Here is a 26,936-nt window from a genome sequence, read left to right on the forward strand (position 1 = left end):
ACACCAAAAGACATCTATGCACCTGGCTTCCCTGGGAGAGGTAACACGAGTACTCCAGTGCTCCCGTGGGTGCTAGCCCTAGAACTTCCTAAGTCCAAAAGGGTTTGGTCCTGACTCGATTCTAAGTGTCCCTAATCTTTACATTTCCAACCGCGACATTGCCCATAGAAGCTAACGGGAACCCGCGGCTGTGTTTACCCTGTGTCACTACCTTGGGTGGTTCCTTGGGTCCCAGCGATTCTACAGGCTCTAGGCCTTGTGTCTAGTTCAGTCGTGGTTCTTATACCACTTTATTGGTATATGGTTTGGTATGCCCCTAGGGCCCAAACGTGTATTTGTGCTATTACTGTTGATTGCTAACTTGTAAATTAAGTTCTTCAAACTCCAGTCTCATAAAGAGACTAGAGGGGTGTGTTTTATCTTAAATACATATATTTTAAATATACACCTGGTGTGGTTGTCCTTTCATTTGGTCATTCAAGAGATTATAGACTGGTAAAACAAGATGCTTTACATTCATTCAAGACTTAGCCTGAAGGCTGCTCTCCATAGCTACCACTAGGATAGCTTTCAATAAAGGTTGCCTTTAATCTATTCACCATAAGGGGTTGTTTGGACTGGTACAAGGTGCCCACTATAATTAGTGGACAGCATATACCAGGCCAACTTCTCACACTTTGCACCAGGTATCTGTGTGCAATTCTATAATAAGACCCAAGAGGTGCTGTGGTATACCAAGTTGGGTGAGCTTTCTCCACAGTGTTTGGCGATTGACTTTGTCATACGCGGTGGAGAAATCAATAAATGCTGTGTAAACTGACATACTTCGCAAGAAAACATATTTCTCAACAATGGTCTGGACAACCGCAATGTTGTCCAAAGTACCATGGTTCCTTCTAAAGCCAGCTTGCTCTGGAGGTGAAATGTTTTGATCATAGACCCATTGCTGTAGATGACATAGAATACTCTTTGCGAATAACTTGCCTGAGGCATCCAACAAAGCAATCTGTCTAAAACTAGCTAGGGTCGTTTTTGTACCCTTTTTATACAAAGGGACAATGATACTCCCTTTCCAAGAGGGCAGGATGTTATTTGTTTGAAAGCAATGTTTGAACAGTGGGCTAAAAGAGATCCCCATGCGGCTGACTCCTTTTTGATTAGTGCGATCGGAATTCCATCTGGCCCTTGTTCGCCGGAGGTTCTGGCATTCTTTATAAAATCTACTACCTCATCTCCTGATTCAAGGAGAGAAGACTCCTCCATACATATTGTTGTTAAAACTACTGGAATGTTAATTTTATATAATGAAGAAATAAAATCCACCCACTCCTTTTTCTGGAATCGATAGAGGTAAAGCCCTCTGTCTTGATTCGCAATATTCCGCATTCAAATGCCAGTACTTTCTTGAGTCTTTGGCCCTTGCAGCTTCCCTTAGCCCAATCCACTTAGCGTTGAACTCCCTTTTCTTTTCGCTGAGTTTACGACGGCTTCTTATTCGCTTAAGACAGTTAATTTCCTGCTGTTGACCTATTGAAAATTGCATATATTGATTACAAACTAGTCAATTAATTTCCTGGTTTAACAATTTAAACGAGGACATACCCTGTTTAAACAACTGGGGACCAGCAGATCTTGAACATAAGTTCTGTAGCTCTTCCATTTGGGCCTCGAAGTGGTGTGTAAACCACCTTGCCCTGGTCCGAGTTCCCCGGGTCCAGTGCCGGAAGAGCAAAAGTTACTGTCATGCCCACTATACTATGGTCACTTCATACCGACAGTAGGACAAATAGATTTTTGCAAGCCCCAAACATTTGATAGGACGCAACCACATAGTCTAAAAGACTTTGAGAGTGATGGAAGTGAAAAGTAAATTAGGCTATTTTATCAACTGGCACTCCTGTTTAAAATAACCAATTCTGTACTTCTGATACTGTCCAATAAGGAGAAGCCCCGTTTATCTGTTTTTATTTTATCCGGTAAAAGAATCCCAGGGATTTGCCAAGTTTCCGCTTTATCAATATTTGCATAAATCTCTATTGCACAGTTGCAAATTTTGGCATTTAAGTCTCCCACTATTACCACTAAAGCGCATTCTTCCCTGATGGCTATGTCTTGAATGTAAAGAAAAAGAATACTCAGTAAGTAATCAAAATTTCTCCCAGGAGGGACATACAGATTTTCGACGAGAAAATAAGCGGGCCAACCATGGTCTCCCAATCAAGCCAGCTTCAAGCAAATGCAAAGATTTGAGGAATGGCGGAAAACCTTCTGGTTCCAGTTAATCGAGTTCTTGAGCAAAATGGAAACCCCCCAACCAGCATGACCTCTTTCAGAACGTTTAGCGTGGCAGGAGAAAATAAAATAACCTTCACAGTCAAAATCCTTGCAAGACCAAGTTTCTTGCAAACAGATGATTAAAGGATTCATTGTTTTCAGAAAGTTCAGTTTCACCTCATTGTGACCCTAACCAGCCATATTTCAAGACAAAAGTAACCCACCAAGGCTGCCTCAAAGGAGCGCTCCCTTCTGCTACCGAACAGGTGTTATTCAACACTCTTGTGACCCAACTCCACTGGGCCGATTCTCCTTCTAAATCTAAGGCCTTGGAAATAGCTACTACATCAGACACCAGATTTATTGAACGGCCCCTTCTGTCTAGACAAACCACTATGTTTTTAGTGTTCTCCACAGAGTACTCAAAATCGGGGCCCAACGCATCTAGCGCCACAGATTTAACGGCCCTAGAAGCTGTCGGGTTCTACTTTGGGGAACAGGTAGGGGGATATTCCTCATATTCGGAAACGGATGTTATATCAAGCCCTCATTTCAAGAGATGCTCACAATTCTGCATAACCCAGTTGGCAATGGTCAAAGAGCTAAAGGTGAGTAGGAGAAAGTGTCATGAAAATTAATCTTCACATTTAGAATGTCCCTACTTGATATCAACTTTAGTGCCTCAATTTCTGAAAAAATGGAAAGAATGGATACTCGATTTACCGGATATGATTAATTAACAAACAGCCATAGGAGATAGAGCACTCTGCACCACAATAGAATTCTTGGTAGCATCCCTTGGGGGGATCAATGAAGGAACCATATTGCCACAACTAACAAGATGTGAGCCGTCATTCGACTGCATGTTCAAGTACAGTGTAGTAGTGGTAATTGGGGCCCCAAGACTACTATAAGGCAAGGATGTATTCCTTTTAGGAGCTCTTTTCCACCCCACCTGCTTAATCCTCTGAGTTTGATGCCCCTCCTCGAGATTATCATCCGGCCTAGTCCCAGAAACCCCAGACCAAGTCTGGTGCATAGAAAACCCACCTCCCATTTGCATTTTTCTTCCAGGGGGATCAACCAGCTCATTAATCAAGGGTGTATGAAATACTAGAGGGGGCTGTGACATCAGGTTTTGAAAAGGTTCTTCTGCTCCCGAAACCCCCACTCCCCCAGCAAACAAAATATGCGCTATATAGGACTCGCTAGGACCACCCTCTTCAGACAGGGGTTTGGGGACATCCTCCTCCAATAAAGCTTGAGTGTCACTCTGGCTTCCGAGAATCCGTGAGAAATGCAATTTTGACACTTTTCATTTGTTTTTCATATTTTTCCCCTTATGGGTTGTTCCGGGGCATCCCCTATTCCTTGCTTTCGACCCTCCCTTCTCGGACAGATTGGAGGAGCAACCCTGGGAGGTAGAGGTAATTAAAACCTCCCCCTCCCCCTTTCCCCTATCCACGTGTTTTTCAAGACCCCTAGTCTTTTCTGATTCCTTAATACCCCCTTTTTTACAATTTTTTAGCAAAGGGAAAAATGTTGCTGCGGACTTCCCTGGCAGGGGTTCCGATACATCCTCCCCAAAGAGAGTACTTAAGCACAACTCTTCTTTATCAAGATTACACATGGGCTCACTAGGGCGTAACAGAAAAAGTGGTATTCCCGTTTGAACGGAGACATCTCTCAACTCTCTTAAGGGGGCAGATAAAGGAAGCCTATCATTTACCAGTTCTTCCGTGTGGGGATGTAACATAGACATGGGTTGGATAAAATTGGACTTAGTTACCTTTTGCACTTCAGACAACATTATAGAGATCATTTCCAATATGTGGTCAGAACTTAATACAGATTTCTCTAGGAAAGACAGAATGGAATGGAATGTTTTTCAATACGAACAAGATATTCCGAAGGCACAACGCCCTTCTCATTTCCCAACTTCTGTTGTGTACAGGGTAAGAAAACATCATGGGCAGACTCCAGAGAGGTGCCAATCAAATGACTTGTGCTGCAATGCAAGAGAAGCGCCTAGGAGAAGAGATTACAATTGGGGTATTATTTCCCCTAAGACCACTCATTTGATGATCATCCTTGTGAGGGATTGCCCAGCCCCTTGTATGGAGTTCTATATCAATGTCTGGGAATGTAACATCTTCCCCTAGGTTTAACCTTTCACATACGATTGACTTCTCATCCATAGGAGAAACATCATCTGATTTACCATCAGAAACACCCTCCCCATTTATTTGGTTTCAAATTTTCCTCTGCACAGATGAACAGGTGATAAAACAACAGACATACAGTCAAGCTTTAGACCATCCAAAGTGATATGTTTTTGACTCTGTAGTATGACTGAAGAGTCTGAGCACAGATTTGCACAAGAAAGAGGGTCAGGTGTAACAGTGTTCGCAAAGGACATCCAGTCTAGCTTTGACCTGATCAGAGAGGATTGTAGCTGGCTCTGTTGGTTAGCACAAGAGACAAGACCTAAATGTGCATATGGAAGAGTGGCAGAGGGTTGGCCGCTTTGACCATCCTTGACAGCTTCAGTCATCTGGGCCCGTGCCCCTTCACGGGAATGGGAATGGGCCGGGATCCCCGCTAGAATGCAAGTGTCTCCCAGTGACTCCATAGAGAAGGGGGAAGAGGGAGTTGTAGAATGACAATTAGCGAACGGTCCATCTTGAATTACTGCTACCACTTCAGGCGAATGCTCCTCACAACTCCCAGCTCACAGTACATAAACACCATAAACATCAAATATCTTGCCAAGTTTGTTAAGCGTGTACAAAAAAGGACAAAAAGAGGACAAAAAAAAACAGTGCGTGAGACTCTGCATGCAGAAGCAGGCAGCACCCAGCCCAAAACCAGGCCACCTCCACCCCCACCTAAGACACACTCTTCAATACCACCGTCTAACGGTGATAACACTCACCCACGCAAAGGATATGCACACTACTCTGGACTGCTCGAGTTCAACGTCCTTGAGCCCTCGAGCCAGGCCTTGTTTTTACTCTTGAGGCACCGACTGCCCTCTACGGCAGTCCTCAGCGTCCTCAGCCTGCTGCCGGAAGTTGAGGGAAGATGAGCAAGATGCTTCAGTAGATGCTTCCGTAAGCCATTTGTGGTGGGATATTGGGAGCCTGAACGGGGGTTGAATTACACGAAGCAAGCTGAACCGGCCCCGCTCCTGGCCGCTCTCAGCTCCCGGCCTTTCTCAGCTCCAAGTCACTCCAAGTTGCTCTTGGTTCGCGGTTCGTGCACAGCAGCCTCTGATAGCTCCTCCCCCTCATCTTGGTTCATACTTCTCATGTCACAGAAGGTTTCTAGGCACACACCTTCTTTCCTTACACCTTACACCTTGGGTAACAACACAATATGTAGTATGTGGTTTTAATTCAGTGAAGTGAAATTTGTAAGCAGCGACTCATCAGCAAATATTTCTCCCAATGATAGGAGATGTTCCTTGGAAAATTAAAGAGAGGGTCTTGAGTGTGGCTTCTCCTTCCACTGCTCATGGCGCCTCTGCGTGCTTTTCCTGTGGCAGCATCGACCTCTCTGCTTCACTGTGTAGCCCACTGTGGCCACCAATCGCACAGAAAAACCCCAGCGAGTGGGGGCCACTAGAAGGCCACAAACTTCACCCAACCTGGTTGGGCCGTCTATGCAACCCGTTTGTGGCCCACTCTCCGCAGCTACCGACTGTTGGCAGCTGCACTCGCTAGGGGGGCCTTTTTTGTCAGATGGAGGGCCTCTGCAAAATCTACGGTGGAAAAGAGGCTGTTGAAGGTTAGTGCAAGGATAGAAGCGTTATGGTGGTGGTAGGCCATTGGCTCCTATGCCGTTGCCGCCATTCACGAAACCCTAGGACCTCAGGATTCCTGACGGGTGAGTTCCTGAAGATCGGCCAGCGTTGGATCAGCCGGAGTCGGATCACCCGGGAATGCGGCATGGCAGGAGTCCCAGCGGGGAGCCAGACAATCTAAGGGGAACAAAAAAGTGCAGAAGTGCAGGAAAACAGCTGCCAAGCCACAACTCGCAGCTCGTGGTTGACTGGTGACACAGAAACAGCTCAAGCATCTTCGCCCCTCATAGCGTAACATGGCTCAGAAAACCGCTAGACACTGAATTGATATAAGATACTATTCTAACTCCAGTGTGTGCAACAGTAGGGAAAGTGTGGGACTCAGGAGGGGTAGAAATGTCTATTCCCACTCCAGTAGGGGCACCAGTTGGGAAAGCATAAGAGTAAGGAGGTGCAAAACTTACTATTTCCACTCTAGTGTGTGTGCAACAGTAGACAAAGTGTCGGACTTAATGAGTGTTAAAACTACATATTCACACTCTAGTAGGTGCAACAGTAGAGACAACATTGGACTCAGGAGGGGTGCAATGTTCTATTCCTACTCCAGTGTATGCATCAGTAGGAAATCATTTGACTCAAGAGGGGTTATATTTAGCATTCCCATTCTAGTCTGGGCTTAACATACTCATTTCCTTCCCTAAGCTCCTGCCTATTGGCCAGAAACTGTTGTTTAATGCCTCTAATGGCTACTGGACCTAGGGGCCTAAGGTTGACATACAAATCAGGGCGGGCCCAGCCTTTTTATTTGCTCCACCATATAATGCAGCCAGGGAATACATAAAGCCCCCTCATGTGTGATGCAGTCTTTAATGAGGAGTTGATTTAAAGTGGGATTAGGAGAAGCCCAGATTCTCAGCCAGTTCATCAACGGGGCAACAGCAATCAGGTCTAAGATGTATCCCATGCCCAGTGCTTTGTGTAGAATGTACGCCAAAATAGTGGGGGCTGATACCAGTTTGCTCATAAATGTATTTTCCTCCCCCTAGATGTCCCTCACGTCTTTGTAACTCCAGACGTCAGACCCATATATGGCCATAAGAGAGCATTTTTCTCTGTACTCCTTAAGCAAGGTGGAGATGGGCTTATACCCCAGCCTTTTTGCAAACTACAAAGTAGCCCCTGCTGCTCTAGCCAGGACGTTCTTTTTGTGCAATCTTTGGGCAGACCAAGTCCCTCGGTCATCGAACAGCACCCCCAGATATGGAAAGGTTGACACTTTTGTTAATTCTGCCTCCTTACAAAATAACTTAATCCTAGCAGCCTTCTGATAGCCTATCAACATGGTGAGGGATTTAAAACAATTAGTGGCTAGATGAAGTGAATCCATAAAATCTATAAAACCATTTAAAGGTTTTTGAAGAACCACGGCAGATCTTTCAAACAAGAACGCATCTTCTGCGTACAAGAGGGCGGGGATCAACTTGGGGTCAACTCTTGGGATATCTTTACAGCCGGATGATGGGATATCCCCTAGCTTATTAATATACAGCATGAACAGCAGAGGGCCCAGGATGCACCACTGCCAGCCCATCCACCCAGGAGTCCATCACGCCGCCATCCTCATTAAACCTCACTGCTGCCGTGGTATTATTATGGGCAGCATGTAAGAAAGCTACCAATTCCGTGCCCAGGCCCATATCCCAGAGAGTCAGCCACAACTTGGACCTATTTACACAGTCAAAAGCTGACGTTAGATCCATAAAAGCCATATGTAAAATTTCCTTCTTGGCAGTTGTGTATTTCCCAACCACCAAATGCAGGTTGAGGCATTGATCCAACATCCCTTTGCCTTGCCTTGCCTGAAGCCGTATTATATGTCAGACATAACGTTAAAATGGTCTAGCCACACTGTTAAATGATCCAGTATCAGTTTTCCCATGATTTTAACAGTGAGATCGGTCGATAACAAGCAGAGTCATCCCTTGAACCCTTTTCAAAATAGGGATAGTGATAGCCTTGGTCCAGGAGGAAGGAAAAGCACACAAACGGGCCACGTGGAAGACTTGTGCCAAAATCTTCTCCCAAACCACAGGGTCGACCTTATACAGATCTGAGGGGGCTCCATCGGGATCAGGGGCTTTCCCGCCAGTTGTTGATCTAATAGCTTTTTTAACTCATCTGTGCTAAAGTGAAGTAGAATACTAGCTAAGCCAGAATCCCACGTGCCTCAGAATCTTGGAAATTGTCACTAGTATACATGCCTTCGTAGTGCTGAATCCAGCACACAGCAGTAATAGTACAATCTGGTTTAAAGTTGGCTTTATCAGAAAAAAGGGATTAGAAACTACAGCCCAAAACTTTGAGCTGTCAGACAGAACATTAGCTTTTCCAAGGTCGTGCCAGGTCTGGTCTCTGATACACCTATTCCTTTGGTGGACTGCAGACTTGTAAACCTTCCTACAGCTTTTGACCATGGCCTTATTCCTTGGGGCTTGTTTAAGTTCCAGCAATAGCTTTCTATGGGCCGTGGTACAAGTACCATTAAACAACCTCTTGACCTTGGGACCTTTAGCCCTACTCTTTGTAGTTAGACTGGAGGCTATCTTCTTAGTTAGTTTGTCAAAGGCATCTAGAAAGGCTCCATCCTGTGTGTTGATGTCAAAACAACCTGAAATCTCTGAAGAGCATGCGACGTATAGATTATCCAGGATTCTTTCCAGTATCACCTTCTCCCACTTCAGCCTTCGTGCTTGGTCTTTGATACCAATGTCCTCACTTGGGATACTCCAGCCCTCTGCTCCATGTATAGCAGATGGGTAACCCAACTCTAGTGTAAGGGGATTGTGATAACTGTGGCTGCTCCAAGAGACGCTAAGTTTCTCCATAGCCTGGGCGAAAGGTGCTTAGAGCATTATGTGATCAATAATACTGGTGATACGCCTGCCCGTGTAGGTGGAAACCAGTGTGGTCAAATCAGTTTGTTCTAAACAATATTGATTATTAGCTGCAAGGACCCGTCTATGTGTGTTCTCAAAATGTGTAACCACAGATAAGGTGACATTGATGGGTATTAAAGTCACCCGGAAATATTATCTCATAATCGGAGTGTTTACCCTCCCCATAATGTTCAAACACCCCTCCAAGACTGCTAGATGCTCTTTCTCCAGGCTTCTGGAAAAGGAATTATAAAAATTAACAACAGAGTGGAATGATTCTTAAATGTCAACTCCACTGCTAAGGGGATTGACACTCTACCACCTGCTTTTGCAGGTTAGTTCAAGAAAGACCAATAAGAGAAGACCCCCTTGCTCTTCCCACTGTTGAGGAAGTTACACACTTAATGCTCGCGATAAACCCGTCCCAAAAAAACCTATTTGTGGTGTCCCAGGTTTTCTGTAGGGCAATTAAATGACAGGATAGGTGGAGCCTCTGCCAAGTTATGTCATCTCTTTTTGATCTTAAGCCTGCTGTATTTCATGAGAGCATCTTCTTACGGGGGGTCAGGGGTATCAGATGTTAGGGCTGGCTTAAGTGACCGGGCGGGTACTGGCTTAGGAGATGAGGCACATAAAACTGAGATGTTAGAGACTGGAGCCATGGGCCTGGAGCCCTGCGGCTTTACCTGGGCTAATATTAGTCAATAATTCTCATTGAGACCATGTGCACCTAACAAAGGTTCAAATCTATTGACCTGGGGAGAACAGGGCTTATGTTTCTACCCTGGAAGGTTTGGATGGTCTAGGATGGCTGATCAAAAGGATAGAAATAATGAAGGGACAGAATCCTGATTGATGTTTTGGAGCTACACCTGAGATCGCAGCCAACAAGTGCTTTGGATTGTACAGGACGTTTAACATTGACTGTGACACAGTTCCCCTCCATGTTTTTCCTAATCCTACAGCCAACCCAGCCTCCTCTTCTGGCCATAAAATTATCGGGAGATAAGCGTTGACCATTGACCACATTATTATTACACCAATGAGTAACTTTATGTATGAAATCCACAGTTGACTCCCTTGAATTTTGAGAAAGTGGGGGTACTCCCACAAGGATTACGGCCAAGGGTGCTGATTCTGGAGACGGATCTAAAATACACTGGCTTTCAACTTTTAGAGTGTCAGGTTGATGTAAGGTGGGTGTATTGATTTGCCCCCCTGCATACTTGCAACCCTTGTGTTTGTGCTACCTGTACTGCAGGAATCAAATTACTAGGGACACAAATATTCCTAGGCCCATGGGACATCCCCTCTCCCAATGGGACAGAGTTTTGTAACTGCTTTGTTACATCATTTAGGCTACCAGGCCCAGCAGGAAATATCCCTGTGTCAGAAGACCGTGCAAAGACGTGCCTGACATAACAAGACATCCCTCCCCCCTCTGTCTCTGTCCCATTGGGAGGATAGGAGGATAGGAGGATATTAAGCCTCACTTAAACCTCACCTCTACGCCCTCCAGCTTTAGCCATATAGTTCATACAGTTTCTTTAATCATGTGTTATATCCTGGAAAAGAAAAGTGTCTAGCAATGGTTCGAGTATGATTCTAGAGTGTGGGGTTGGATGGTAGTGTCGGCTTGACCAGTAATGTCCCTAAGGGGCGCTTTTACACCCAGTTTTCTTCCTCTTGATGGGGGAGCTATTCAGGACTTTATCATCTCCTGCTGTGAAGAAAACAGGCTAGACATTGGGAACCACTGTAGATGATGTAGGCACAGGCACTAGCGATAAAAAATCCGGGCTGGGAGTAGCCCCAGCAGTCCCACAGTTATCCACTGTGGCTCGGTACTGGACGAGTTTCCCACTCTCCAGAGGGAGCCTTCGTTTAGTTAGGGCTATCTCCTCTTGATATAACACTGGCTGCCCTAGTTAGGAAGGAGTCAAGAGTTGCTATTGTGTTTTGCCTACAGTAGTCCCCCCTGTGCCCCCAGCAGCTGTTTTCCTTTCGACCTTAGCTAATGGGTCACAGATCCCGTAAAAATAAAGAACCTTAGTGGGGCAAGAGGAACAAAAATACACGCTTCGCTTGGCAATGAAGGATTTTAATAGACTGTCAACAAAACCTGAGGAGGACGGTTAATATGCAAATCAGAAAAACAACTTTTAGAGAGATGTAGACAGTACTATATCCTTGTAGGGTGCCACGGAGTCCTGAAGGAGTTCAGAAGTCAAGAGTACAAGCCAAGAGGCCTGGCCTAGCTCAGCCTCTGCCGGCGCGGCCTGGTCTTTGCCCGACACGCACCCAGGCATGTCCCTCACAGCGGGAGCCCGCAATCAAATTTCAAGGCGCCTCCGGCCGCGAGTGCTGACTGGGCATGTGGGCCTGCCCCCGGCTCTCCTCACTGTGAGTCTCCCACTCCAGTCATTGCAACAGTACGGAAAGTGATGGACTCAGGAGGTGTTAAATTTACCATTTCGAATTCAGTCTATGCAATTGTAGGGAGAGAGTTGGACTCAGGAGGGGTTAAATGTATTATTCCCACTCCAATATGTGCAACCGTAGGGAAAGCGTTGGACTGAGTAGAAGTAAAATGTACTATTCCCACTCCAATGTGTGCGACTATAGGGAAAGTGTTGGACTCAGTAGGAATACAATTTACTAATCCCACTCCAGTCGGTGCAACAGTAGGGAAAGCATTGGACACAGGAGGAGTCAAATGTACCATTCCCACTCCAGTCTGTGCAAAAGTAGGGAAAGTGTTGGATCAGGAGGGGTGAAATTTACTATTCCCACTCCAGTCTGAGCAACAGTCAGAAAACGCTGGTCTCAGGAGGGGTTACATGTACAATTCCCACTCCAGTTTGTGCACCTCACCACACTTCTTCACCTACACGTTGAATGCAACAATCTACATCCAGACCAACACACATCCACACTTCACCATACGGCTTTTGAAAAGATCTCTGGCAAAGATCATCCATAGAGGGTGCCCGTCGGGTATTGCAGCGCCTGCCTGATGTGGAGCAAAAGCCCAATGATGAAGCATGACACTAGTCTGTGAGGGCATTTGTTCCTACAGAGTCAAGTCCCTGCATACTCTGTGGAACTAGATCGACCTGAGTAGATGAACACATACCATTAGGAACTGCATTCCATTCTGAGGTTGTCTAGTTACCTGGAGCTTGTATGCTGGACCTTTATGGACTCCGAGACCCTCCATCTTCATATATATAATTATAAAAAAAATTACTATTCCCACTCAGATATTTTCACCATTGATATCACTTTACAAAAAAAATCGATATTCTTGTCCAGGATATTCCTACATCATTATATTTGTGGATTAAAAACTCAATATTTCTGTAGTTCTACATTTTGTCTAAACAACTCAGCTCATGCCATACGTACACATTACCCTACACCCAGGGCTTAATTTGTAAAAATATAAGTACCAGGACAAAGGTACAAAAATTGTTTGGGCGGCAGGTATTTGTTGGTTTGAATGTATCCTGAATTAATAAACAATTGCTGTTCTGCTCAACCCTAAATTATACAAACAGGGCCGCCATGGATCAGCTGTCTAAAGTGCCGGTGTTGACAATTAAGTGCCAGTTACGCGCACCGGAAAACACCTGATCAAATTAAGTAATGCCGACAACAACAATACACATTAGACACAATTCCTGTCACTATCATATGCGCAATGCAGATCACAGCTACACAGGTGTACAGGTGTTTGTTCCCTCACTGGTACATCCTTTCAAGCTATACTAGCAAATTATATTACGTCATCAATCTACCTATTTTTGTGAAACAATTAGATTAAACCTGCCACATCCAACACACTAAGGATATCATCAATGCGCATAATTATGAAAGAGAGCTCTAAACGTAATGACCACTTGAAGCTGAGCGATGCGCGATTCTATACCTCAGCAGAACGAAAGACACCACAATGTCCTTCAGCTCTTGAATCCATCAATATATTCTTCATGCATGCACATTTCCAATACCATTTCTATGTTTCCTATTAAAAGGGAGGGAGACTGAAATAGGGATCACTGTTTGCTTGCTGTAGATCACCACAGTGTACAAGGGTTTTATGCTCCAGGTATTTTCGAACTTTCCTCTGCTGGAATTGTAGGTGCATTGTGTCACTATGCTCTGCTAGTATTCTGCAGCATCTTCTACTATGTTCGAAGCGTGGTCTGCTGCTGGGCTTGGGCACTCTAAGGCCTGCCTTTAGCATCCACCCTAGAGCTGGTCTACTGATGGTCAGAATGAGATTATGCTTGCCTGTTCCCCTGACAACAAAGTCAAGCTATGTTACTGAGGCCCTGTGCTGTCCGATGCCCTTAACCCAACAATACCTCACCTCCTCCCAGTTGCCTCAGCTCGTAGTGTCCTAGTTAGTGGGGTACACCTCATTGCTTTTGGAAAATCTCACAATCAGAAAACCCAAACATGAACAACTGAGCTTCAACGCTGCTCTTGCGTGACTTTCAAAAACACATACAATCATTGCTGGGTCAACTAAGAACAAAAATGTACTTTTGCATGAATTAAAACCATATCAAAGGGCACTGAACACCACCTTCCACATGAAATACCAGATGATTTCTAAAATCATATTATCAATAATCCCAGAATTATTATGATGTGGTATAATCTGGGGTGATGCCTGGAAACCGGTCCCAGGAGGCTTGTTTCTGGTCCAGGGAGGACCTGGCTTGGCAGTTTGTTCTGAACTGTTCCCATGAGGCACAGGGTCATGACTGATTTGCACATGGATGGGTCTAAAGTGGTGTGGCATGGTGAGAAAAAGAATAATGGATTTAAGACAGATATATTTATTCTGGAGGTGAATGTTTGATTTCCTCTGCATTCCGTCCATCATCTGCGTGTCTTTTTCTTTCTAGCTCCAAGTGCGCCCGGTATGCCCAGACGTGGGTCCCGTGCTCACTGTGCCACTAGATTCAAGCTAGTCAGGCTGTTGAGGGGTGATGCCCCAAAACCGGTCCCAGGAGGCTTGTTTCCAGTCCAGGGAGGACCTGGCTTGCCCGTTTGCTCTGGACTGTGCCCATGATGCACAAAGTCACATGGCTGGGTCTAAAGTGGAGTGGCATGGTGAGCAAAAGAACAATGGATTTATCCCAGATCTATAAACTGGGGGTGAATGTTTGGTTTTCTCTGCATTCCATCCATCTTCTGTGTGTCTTTTTTTTAGTTTCTCACCCTAAGAGTGCCCAGATGTGGGTCCCGGGCTTATTGTGCCACTGGATTCAAGCTAGCCTGGTTGATGAGAAGTGATGCCCTGAAACCTGTCCCTGGAAGCTTATTTCCAGTCCAGGGAGGATCTGGCTTGGCAGTTCAGTCTGGACTGTTCCCATGAGGCACAGGCTCAAGACTGATTTGCATATGGTTTGGTCTAAACTAGAGTGGCATGGTGAGCAAAAGAACAATGGATTTAACCCTGATCAATTGACTGGAGGTGACCGTTTGATTTGCTTTGCGTTCTGGCTATCATCTGTGTGTCTTTTGCTTCTTGCCCTCAGTATAATCAGTGGCCTCACTGAAAATGCATCTGAGCAAAAAAAGGTTAAAGAGATGTGTAAAATAGTAGTTGCTGCTCCTGTACTTTGCTTTCTGCCACGTGTAGCCTAATTCATGGCTTTAGTGTATGAGCACGTGCAGTGCTTGCAGAAATGGATGGATATATGTCTCATTGATCTGTATCCACCTGTACATACCACCATGATGCATCACAGGTTCACATCTGAATGACCTCCACAGGCATCCAGACTGCCTATGAGTCAGCATAGATGGTCATATAGATTGTGATTGCAGCCCACCACGTGATCAGAGTCCAGGATGAATGCCTGCATGGTTTAGAGATCCCTCTCTGCCTGGTTGAGATCTCAGTGCCTACAGGGGACCAACATCAGCATTGCCCCTTAATGCTGTGTCCTTTTAGACCCACTCTGGATTTCTGTATGTTTTACAAGAACAAACTCTTAAAGGGGGGAGTCTTTTCATGTCCTTTGTTCTTTGGAAAGTTGCTCCGGAGCAAAAGCTGGAGAAATGTCTTTTCAGGGTGGGAAATTTATTTCTACACTCTAGTGCCGATTCTGATCCTGTAAAACCCGGGTACAAATGGTTGTACGGAGCGTTTTCTCCGTCCGACTCGTATCCGGGAAAAACACCTTACAAATTCGCAAGTACGATTCGCACAGAAATACCATTTCCGTACGAGTCGTAAAAAACACCGACCGGCAAAAAAATACATACAAATCTGAATCTGGACTGCACATACGCGACGTCTGGACGGAGTAAGGCAGCGTTCTACGGAGCAGCAAGTACGATTCGTGCCGACGTCACTCCGCACGCAGCAGTTTTTACGGGAGCCAAAAACTGCCGGGAAATTGAGGACGACGTGAACAAGGAGTACCCGTACGCGACGGACAGCCATGGACCCCAACCTACGCATCATCCCGGCCCTCATAGCCTACCACCTCGTGTACAGAAACCGATGCAGACGCCGCAGAAGGTCAGAACAACCCCCAGGGGCGAAGGGGGGGTGGGGTGCAAGGGGCAAGAAACATAACCCACACCCCACAAAATAAAAATACAACCTGCACAATAATTACCTCCATGGCCTGGCCACTACGGGGGGCGTGTCCACCAATCCCACGTCCCGCCACAACGGAAGCGGACGTGGACGCGTACCCGTCACCACCACAATGGTGGTACGGGACGTCCCCACGCCCCCTAGAGCGTGGGTACGGACCGTACCATGCCTACCCCTACATCACACCAACAATGGCGGTACGGCCTGTACCCACATCCCAAAGGCATGGGTACGGGCTGCACCCCCAAAGTTGGGGTGCCGTAGGGGTATGGGCCGTACCCAGGGCATCAGCGCGTGGGTATGGCACATACCACGCCCACCCCTACATCACACCAACAATGGCGGCACGGCCGGTACCCACGTCCCAAAGGCACGGGTACGGGCCACATCCCCAAAGTTGGGGTGCCACAGGGGTACGGGCCGTACCCAGGACATCAGCGCATGGGTACGGCTCGTCCCACGACAGCGGACACATACATAGGGGTGGGTGCCCATCACTCCCAGCAGTGCCCAGACATATGAGGGGTGGGTGCAGAGGACTCCCAGCAGTGCCCAGACATATGAGGGGTGGGTGCCTATCACTCTCAGCAGTGGCCAGACATATGAGGGGTGGGTGCCTATCACTCCCAACACTGCCTAGACATATGAGGGGTGGGTGCCTATCACTGTCAGCAGTGCCCAGACATATGAGAGGTGGGTGCCTATCACTCCCAGCACTGCCCAGACATATGAGGGGTAGGTGCCTATCAATGTCAGCAGTGCCCCGACATATGAGGGGTGGGTGCCTATCACTCCCAGCACTGCCCAGATATATGAGGGGTGGGTGCCTATTACTGTCAGCACTGCCCAGACATATGAGGGGTGGGTGCCTATCACTCCCAGCACTGCCCAGACATATGAGGGGTAGGTGCCTATCACTCCCAGCACTGCCCAGACATATGAGGGGTGGGTGTAGAGGACCCCCACCAGTGGACAGAGCCATGGGGGTGTGTACATCACCCTCCGATGAGCCAAACTCCATGGGTGCATGAAGGCATACACAATGTGCGACAATGTTGAGAGTGCCATGACAACACATCACTGCAGTGTCCCACTCCCATGAGGATGGATGTCCTTCCCCCACAGCATGACACACCACATGTGGGTGTGATGACAAATTACACATGCATACCCACCCCTGGCGGAGGCAGCACAATACACACACTGAGATCATGCAACAAGACAGTATCCTCATGTCAAACACCACTAAAGTAACACACACTGTCACCCACATACCAGGAATGATAGAAATGCACAGGTGCTGGGGCAGCCAACAAGTTGTAGCCTCCCATGGAAGGAAAAGGGTGGAGTACACACAGATACAATGCCCACAATTGTCAGTCAGGTGCCCAAATACCCTGCAGAACACGTAACACATGTGTGTGAGGCAGGGAGTACACATAGTGCGGAAAAGGGAAAATGTCCACATGAAGACATGTCAATACATTCCATACAGAAGTACAGTGTCCAGCAAGGATGCCACAAACGATGCAGGTGGAGACGTAGCAGAGCATGCATGGCGAAAGTCGAAGGGACGTGTCACACACCCAGGAAATGTTGACACAGCTCAGCACAACAATTGGGAAACACCCTGCAGGGAAGATGGCAGGTGCCACAGAGTAAGGAACACACCTTGGGACAATGTCACCATGCAGTAAGAGCGAACATCACCTAAGAATACATGCAGTCACCTTGTGACGGCATGCAGATACCAGGGTCCACCCCATGAGCAGCACACCACAACATTTCCCAGACACACAACACATCATCACCACCACAACTCAGGGAACATCAGCACCAACAGAAAAACATTTGTGTGCAAAGGAAAAACAAAAAACCACAATCAGCATTTCGAAGAAAAGTAGCTACAGTACACTCTTCACCAAGCCCATGGGCCACGCCAGATGCGAAGTCCTGGGGGGGGACACGTCGGGACGCGTCTCCCCTAGCTTGCCTGCACAGTGCACTGTACCATATCAGCCACAGAGTGGGGGGCATCATGTGGGGGGGAAGAACCAGGCACTGCAGGGAAAGAAGGGGCACGGGTAGGTGTCGTGGGTGCAGGGACGGACGACTCCACCACAGGGGGTGGGGCAGCGCCAAAGGAGGAGGTCAGTATGGCGCTGCACACGGCAGCAAGCTCTTCCAGTTTCTCCCCTGCACCCGAAGGAACCACAGGCCCCAAGGAGGGGGGGGTCAGAGGGATGGGTCGTAGCGCAACTGGGGGAGGGTGTGGACAGGGGGGGAATCAACTACACTGCCCGGGTAATCCCTCAAAAGCTTGCGGGGTGGTGTCACACTGGGGCAGGGGACAGACTGGCCATGAAGGACTCCCTGTCCGACTGTTGGGCAGGAGAGCCAAGGGGAGTGGGTTCGGAGGTAGTGGCTCGTGAGGACTGCGGACTCCTACTGTGACAGCGTGGCTGCTGTATTCCCCCCGACCCAGTGCCTGTGCCTTCTCCCCCCGTGTGTGTGTGACAGGAGGAGTGCGCTTGGCCTCCCCTGGTGGTGTGCTGCCTGTGTATCGTGTGGTGCGAGCATGGGGACGTCTGGGTGTTTATGGGACAGGCATGGGAGTGGGAAGTGCGGATGCTGCCGGGGTAGGGGGGGGGCAGTGCGCTGCAGGAGACCCACTGCTGCCTTCAGTGACGAGTCCATGGACCTCAGCAACATCCGTTGGTCAGACATCGCTGAAGACATGCCCTCCATGTACGACACCATCCGCGTCAGCAGTCTGGTGTGGCCATGGAGGACACGCAGGAGCCATGTCTGACCAACCTGCAACTGGCGCTGAATGTCCACAGACTCTGCATGGACGGCAGCAGGGGAGACAGGGGCAGGGGGTGCGGTGCCTGGCACGAAGGAGACATGTTTGGTGTACCACAAACTCCCCTCAGAACCCAGAACCCCTCATCCGACTAGCTTAGTGTCCCATTCGTTAGCCGAGGTTGAGCTCGGCTGTCCCAATGTATAGACAACCCAGAACAAGCGCATTACAATATTCTCACGAATGGTGGGAATCAGACATACCTGTACGTCATTATTCTCAGATCAGTCCACAACAGAATATACACAGACACTGTAAAGTTGAAAGAGTTCATTCAATGAACCTCGCGTCCTAAGATGCAGTACTGTGGTTAACATAAGCAGACAAATGGTTAAGTTCAGAAGCATCATCAAAGTTGCAATATCATAGACAATGAAAGGAGCAATCATGAGTAAATGACACTGGAAACAGCAATCTTCCTGTCGCCAGCAAACCAATAGTAGTATCATTCGACTAATAGAAGGTCTCTAGGCTTGAACGGGGGACCCCCCACCCTACCAATCAGCTCAGTGGTATCACATCACAGGATCAGCTAGTCTCTTCTCCTGCGAAAGATCCCCATCACAATGAAACTCAAACGTGCTGCATCACAATATGGCAAGCATTCGTCTATCAGGTATCTGCAGCTGCGTGCATGTTATGGCTAAATAGTGGGGCGATCAACCTGCACACAACAACATGCACCGTCTAGTCACCCAGAATGTTTGTGTACACAATGTACAGTACAAGCTCGCTGCTCACTGTGAAGGATGTCACACAACTGACATTCCTCATGGAATGCTAACTCGAGTAGGCCTTTTGAAAATGATTACACGCAACTACAGTGTCGCGTGCAAAAGCAGCAAAATTGGCAAGATGGCTCACTAACAACTAACGCGGTGGTGCCAACTTAGCATTGTACATAGGGAGATAGGAATCATGACTACACCCCCCCTTGTTCGTACCACTAACCACTAGGGGCGCTAAACCGAGAACGCAGAGTTCAAGTCTGATACAACGAAACCAAGGGCATGAACTGGAAGTCCATAGAAGCGACAAAGTCAGAAAAGAAATGTCAATGATGAACGATGTTGCAGGGAAATGAACCATGTAAAAGGGGAAAAACAAAACATCGATGGATGCACCATGAAATGAGCAGGGCTAAAGTCAGTCCATCAAGGTATAAGCACAATAAGTCGCAACAGCTTCCAAGAGGAAATCATTCGAACGTTCCGCAAAATTATCTGCCATCCAGTTCAGCAGGGGGAAAGAACACACGTGTTCCTCAACAATCGGGGCATCCAGCACCATTTGTGGACAACAGGTGGGGACATCTAGATAACTTCTGGATAAGAATTCAGTTGCAGCGGTTCCGATGTCCCAAATCCCAAGGACTCCATGTGCTGCAGCACAGGCCATAATCCCGACGCCAGAGCAGTCCAACTCATGAGCCACTAAGAGGCTCATCAGTCGATCATAATCCGGGTCAGGAGACACCGAGTTACACAGGCACAAATCCAGAGCCCATTCGAATGGACAATCTAGGCAATGAAAGACAGGTTGCACGCAGGTAAAGAAGGGAAACCGGAAGGACAATCCATAGGCACTGCTTAAGGTCGCCAGCGATAGAGTGCCGTAGAATTCAAGCATCTGTTTCCGAAGATGGAGCAGCCGGTGCATGCTGTCTTCTAACGCAAGTTGTGAAGCCACAGCGTAGTACGCAGATCAACAATATCACCCTAGCCACGAGTGCGAGAAGCAAAGGGAGACCTCCGAAGAAGCAGAACAAATCGAATGATGAAAGGCGGGGATCACACCAAACAGAGTATGGAAGGAGGTCACGAGGCCAGAGCACACAATTCTGAAAAAAACATCCAGGCCACCTGTTGACGAGGCATGAAAGATAGTCTGAATCCGAGTCCCAAATATGTAGTGGGAGAGCAGTGTCCAAAAGCGCTTGCACCTCTGTGCGCGTGTGAGCTACGTGAAGGACAAATGTTTCTCGGTATGAAGTCAACACAACTTGTTTTTGAGACAATAGAGCCCTTATTCTGCACATCTTGTTGAACTCTGCTTTCAAGGTTGGAATGGAAGGCCAGATGGATACATCCAGCTGGCCATGCGGGGGTGGGAAAAGGACGTAATGACAGAAAACCACTCGTAGTGATACAGTCACGATGTGAGCAATTCCCGGAAGCATCCCACAGCAAGCTTCTTCATTGAACAGCACATAATTACCATTATCAAGCAGCGCAGAAGACGGGGTCATGACTGGCACACAAATCCACCTCAGAATACAAGCTAAATCATGAGCGTGCATATGACATGCACCATGCAATTGAATCTGCCTACACACCACAGAATGATCCGGAGTGGAAGTACACCCTTCACCTTTTAAATACATCTCCTTGCCGCCTCTCACGCACCTGTTGTCACCTAGCACGGACACAAGGGACCCGAGCAAGTGGGAGGGCGGTGATGGGACTGGACAGGTCCTCCACCTGACTCCCCTCGGCCTCCATGCCACCTGCTGCGCCAGACTGGTGGCCCCGGTGCTGGATCCCTCCCCCACATCTGTGCCAGTGTCTCCCTCGGTTTCTCCCGACGATGCTGTGGTCAAGGTGAAGAGGCAGGAAATAATCAGACACCTGTAGACATATGACACATGAGTCCAAACTACATAGGACACAACGCATAGCATGAACAGCAACATGAGTGACATCTACAATACCACAAACATATGTAGGCCCTGCACCACACAGTTGGTTTACCCACCATGCCACTGTGAAACAATGGGGAGCATGACACAACAGCAAATTTACTTGATATCAATTGATACAGAGGAGCTACCCTCTGTGGACAGTCGGGCACTGCATCACTGGCATGGCACAGTCACCTACACCCGCATCTGTCCCCTGATGCCAGGTACACGGATAATGACACCTGACATGTAACTACCGGCGTTGCACGATGTGACTATGTCATGTGTGTGTCAAGTGTTCCCATGAGCTTGCTGTAGTTGTTCCGTGACATGCATCTGCAGTTGCTGCATCCAACATGTGTGTGCGTGTGGATGGGCATGGCACACTATTATGCACACCAGGCCACATGTGGAATCAGACGTAACGGGTGTATGCATGCATCGCACATGGCCTTGCGAGACAAGGACATATCTGCGTAGCCTCAATGTATGTGTGAACATTCCTGACATGTACCCCTTCATGGCAAGGTGTGTGAACTCTCCTATTTCAAGCACATGTGACCTGTGTCTCTGGTGTTCCGCAACCGGTCTGTATGATTTAACATCCTTCTCATGCACATATGTGGTTGTCTGTCACTCCTGTAATGTGTCTGCCTGTTCACTTACACTGGCCCACAGCTAGTTCCATAGCATGTCATGTTGACCTTGAGCACCCACGTGTGTAGCTGACTGTTGGCAGGGGTGACACCTGGCTGGCATACGTGTCCTGGATGCATTGCACAGTACAGACTCTGTATGTAGCATATGTGTATTAGCTGTTGAACATGTGCTCAGTTCATTGACAGTGGTGTAGTGCTGTACTCAATCTTCGTTATTCCTTCCGAATTTTTGCAGGGCACCGCCTCTCCCCCAACCAATGCCAGACTTGGCTGCCATGAGGGAACGTGACTGTATACGCCACTACCGCTTCTCCCAACCGTTGATTGACGACTTGGCCACAAGGCTGGAACCACACCTCCAACCGCTACACAGGTATCCTACTGAACTGACAGCCAAGATGAAGGTGATGGGAGCCCTACATTTCCTTGCCACGGTACGTTTCAATTGACCATAGCTGATGTAGGAGGCATGTCCCAGACCATGTTCAGCCGTGTCCTGCATGATGTGTTAGAGGCCATGTTGGTACACCTGGATGAATTCATACATTTCCCGACTCATGAGCAGTTGACAGGTGTCAAGGGTGAGTTCTATGCCCTGGGAGGGATGTCCCACGTCATTTGGGCCATTGATGGGACACATGTGGCTTTGGTACCACCACACGCAGAGGAGGTAGCCTTCCGTAACCGCAAACATTACCACTCCATCAATGCCCTTGTGGTATGTCTTGCTAACATGATGATATCCCATGTCTGTGCCCGTTTTCCAGAATCAGCACACGATGCCTACATCATGAGGCGTAGCAGGGTGCCTGAAATGATGCTGCAGCTGCGCAATGAACGTGCATGTCTTGTTGGTGGGTATACACTGTTAGTCCTGTATTCAGCGGTATCTTAATATCTTACTGCTTCTCCTGACCCACTTCTGTCCATGATGTTTCCATGTAGGGGACGCTGGCTATCCCAACATTCCATGGCTGATGACGCCGCTCCGCAACCCCAGAACAGCCGCAGAACACCGGTACAACGACACCCATGGGCAGACGAGGCGCGTGATTGAGAGGACGTTTGGACTCCTGAAGAGCAGATTCCGGTGCCTCCACAAGACCGGCGGCGCACTCCCATATGCCCCGGTGAAGGTCTGCAAAATCTTCCTTGTGTGCTGCATGCTGCACAACATGGCAGTGGAGAAGGCCGTGCCACTCATCCTGGATCCGGATGAGCAGGATAATCCACCCGTGGAGGATGAGGGGCTCGGGCACGGGGAAAGTGAGGATGAGGATGAGGATGAGGACATCCGGAGTCAGCTTATCCGCAACTTCTTCTCAAGATGGTGAGTCCCTGTGTCTGAGTGTGCACGCTTAGGGCCTTGTGTGGCATGTGTTGCAATGTGTGTGTCGAGCTGACTGTGTGCTAAGTGACTTGGAGGTGTGTTCTGATGTGTCATTCAAGTCATGATGTCATTCCCCAAATTTTAGCGGGTACACATATTTCATGATTAGCATGGTGACAACATAAATCCTGTAGAGTGCATGTACATGTCTGCGGATTACTAGCTCTTCGCTGACTTGTTGTGTGTCTGTCCTCCCCAGCTTCCTGCGGCTGTCGTCTGCTCATGTCATCATTGCACTCCTGCTATTCCTCATGAGTATCGCAACGTGGGTTGGAGCAGAGTTACATGCACAGACATGGTGAAAAGTCATTTTGGGTAAGGAGTGCAGCAAGGCGTTTTGTGGGTGGTACGTGTTTGTGATATGTGGGGACTGCTCCTGTGCATGTTGTGTTACCCTGCATACATGTCGACTCAACATGGGCCACCTGACGTGTTGCATGGCTCCCATGAATTGATAGTCACCCTTCCTGACAGTCATATGTCATGGATTGTGGATTCTGATGAAGGCATCAATGTGTGTATAACATCCCTCAGGAACATACGGGATGCCAATGGTGGACATGGTGTGGGACATCCCCATATGAGGCTCAATGGGGAATTGTACACTCTCCGTGTGCAGCAAGGGGTGTGAGGCTCAACCCCTTCACTTGTGTGCCAGCTCAGTAGTTGCAGGGGGTGTCCAGTGTAGGTCACACATGGTCAGCCAAATGACCTGTGATACTGTTCCAATGGATGCAATTCTATTTGTGTGAGGCTGAGTAATAAAGGTGTTCGTCACACTCCAAGGTGCCTCGTCTCTGTCAATGCAGGTTTCTTGCCACTTGGCATGCGGCTTCTCTGGCATACTTGCTGTCGATAATGCATAGGAGTTCATGTGTAGTCTAGCGACATGCATGCAGTTGCTCATGGATTAGGCTCTCTATTGGGCACGAAGTACATGGTCGTGTATGTTTTTTAGCAAGGTCGACCACACAATGGGCCATCACCAGCTGCTGAGGGTGTGTCTCCTGTGCGCAGGTCGCCCTTCAGTTGCCTGATCCGGTGTAATGGCTCTTTGGTGATTGTGCATGCATTGTCTGTCGGTGTGCCATGTGACACTGGACACTCCTTATTTTACACACGCGCCTGTTGAAGTTGTCCTTCTGACATCATAGTCTTTTTTATTTATTTTTTTAAACTTATTTTTATTGCCATTTTTACATTAGACACGTACATCATATAGATCTTTCAGATAGTTATAACAGATAGTACATTCAATAGTGGTATACATCAGCTGCATATATCAGTGATACGTCATCGGAGAACATAACCCACGTACAGACTTGATATGAGGTGTATACCCCGGTGTCTCAGGTTCCAGATATGGCACAGAAACTAGGGTAAAACGAAGGCCTAAACTAGGGGGGGGAGGCATGAACAGGCACAACCAATGATATCGGCGAGGGTTTGTAGCGTCGTTGGGGTAAGGCACCTCTGTGTCTCATGAGTGTCTATCCTATTGGGGGTCGACCTAGAATTACGTTAGCATAACCGATGTTGGGGTATGTAATAAGATCATGTGGGCGGAATGTCGAGAGATTGGTTGGGCGGGGTCTGTGACTGCGCGTGCTGAGCCGACGGTGTGAGTGGGCTGTCTGTTGGATCTGCATTCTGACATCCTAGTCTTTGTGTGCAAAATGGGGCATTTTTCAGGGAGATGGCGCCTGCTGCTGTGGGCCCTGCACAAGCACCCAGTGGCCACACACACGAGATGGTGTGCATCATGTTTGGCAAGCTCACATATGACATGCTAGTCCACAGCATCTGGGCCTCATGCTGCAATGCCCTCTGCATCATGCACATGATCCACAGATAGATCCACTCCAAGTTAAGACATACCATCCCCCAGGTCCATGACAACATCCGTCTCATATACTGCCCTGCCCTCTACGGTGCAAGTACATCCGCACTCCCAGGAACCTGGTCCACTTCCAGGGGGCATCTGCACACCTCAGCTTCTACACCCTGCGCCTCAGCCACCTCACCGTCCACCATAGATAGCTGCAATGGATCACTGTCTGCTGCAGGATGACCTCCACACTCCCCACCCACACTCAGGATGCAGTCCACAACCCCGACCCCAAACCTACCTTGTGCGTCTGTCATCCTAGATCCCGTTGGGCCATCTCCATGCATCCAACCTTGCCCTGGCCACCGTTCTTAACATCCACCGTACTCCAGCATACAGGACATTGTTCTCCCACCTGGCAACACATACCTGGGACTCCCTCCCCGGGTACCTCCAAATGGGCCATGACCTCTACGCCTTGATAATGATCTACCAAATGGGTGTGTCCACACAGTTTAGCAAGCCCCCCCTCAGCAGCCAGAGGCCATCACAGGTGAGTGTTGTGCTCAATGCCTACATTGAATGATACCTTGTGACCCATGTCTGTCCTGTACCTGACTCTGCTCCCAGCGTATGGATGGCTGGAGTTAGCTCAACACTCAGGCATAGTTAGACATTTCCACACACATATGTCGTTGAATAATGCAAAATGACAGCAACATCTCATGTGCAGAACAATGTGAATTTATTTTTGGTGGGTGAGTCTTTTGGTAGATGTGCCAAGGTGCTCTACCGGGGAAATAGAATCCAAAGTTCACAGGGGGAGATGGCATCCTTGTCAGTTGGAGTCATCAGAGTCCAGACCACAGTGTTGGTCATCATTGGTCAGACTGTGACCAGCAAGTCCATGTGGAAGAGAATGTCATTGGGTGAGGTGCTGCTGTTGCGTCAGAGGGCCAGGTGCCAGGCCAAGTGACCTGGGAGACGGTGATGGTCCGGTAACTCTCACGGTCTCTTACGTGGACGACCCACCTTCCTCCGGGGACTCTCAGATGCAGGCCTTGACGATGTCAGGGACGCTCCTTCAGACGAATCCTCCTCCTCCTCGTCCCTCCCTGTGTCTGGTGCTGGTCTACGCCTGGAGGGAGGGTTTGCCAGGCTTTGGGCGATCTGACGGAGTGATTGTCCCACGTCCCTGTGCGCCGCCAGGAGCTCAGCCAGTCAGCCAGTCTTGCCTCCATCTTGCCTCCATCCGTCCTTGGTGTTGTTGATGACTGGCATGATGCTCGACCTGCAGGTTCTTGATCTCATCGAGGGTCCCCTGCATCCCGGAAAGTCTGGACACGACCTGGTCCATGCCTCTGGTGTCATGCCGTATGAGTCCAGGATGTTGCGTATGTGTGTCATACCGGGGTCCTGAGCTAGCTGGTCAGGTTTGCGCCTCCGCCTGCCTCCACTCCCACCACCCCTGCCCACACGAGCCTGGCCTGCCGTTGTGGGTACATCGGGTCTCCGGGACCCCTGAGGGATGGCATTTACAGGGTTGCCTGCCTCCTCCTGGGTGCCCGGAGAACCTTGTCCCTCCTGGTCAGACTGGCTGTGTTCTTCAGTGCGAGCAGGGCTCCTGGGTGTCTCCTGGGATGTGGCAGGAATGGAGGTGGTGGTTGGCACAGATGTACCTGACGCAGGTGCTGCAGGGGCTTGTACACCAGAGGGGCCAGGTTGGTCGGGGTCATCCACGGAGTGGTGAGAGTCATCGCTGCCGGTGGGATCGTCTTCACGCGGTGCCTGGGACTGTGATTCTTCCCCCCCCCAGTGTTGGGGGGAGATCGTCGACGTTGCCCTGTGTGTGAGAGAGAGACAATGTTAA

The sequence above is a fragment of the Triturus cristatus genome, chromosome 7, assembly GCF_964204655.1.
Source record: "Triturus cristatus chromosome 7, aTriCri1.1, whole genome shotgun sequence".
Lineage (NCBI taxonomy): Eukaryota > Metazoa > Chordata > Amphibia > Caudata > Salamandridae > Triturus > Triturus cristatus.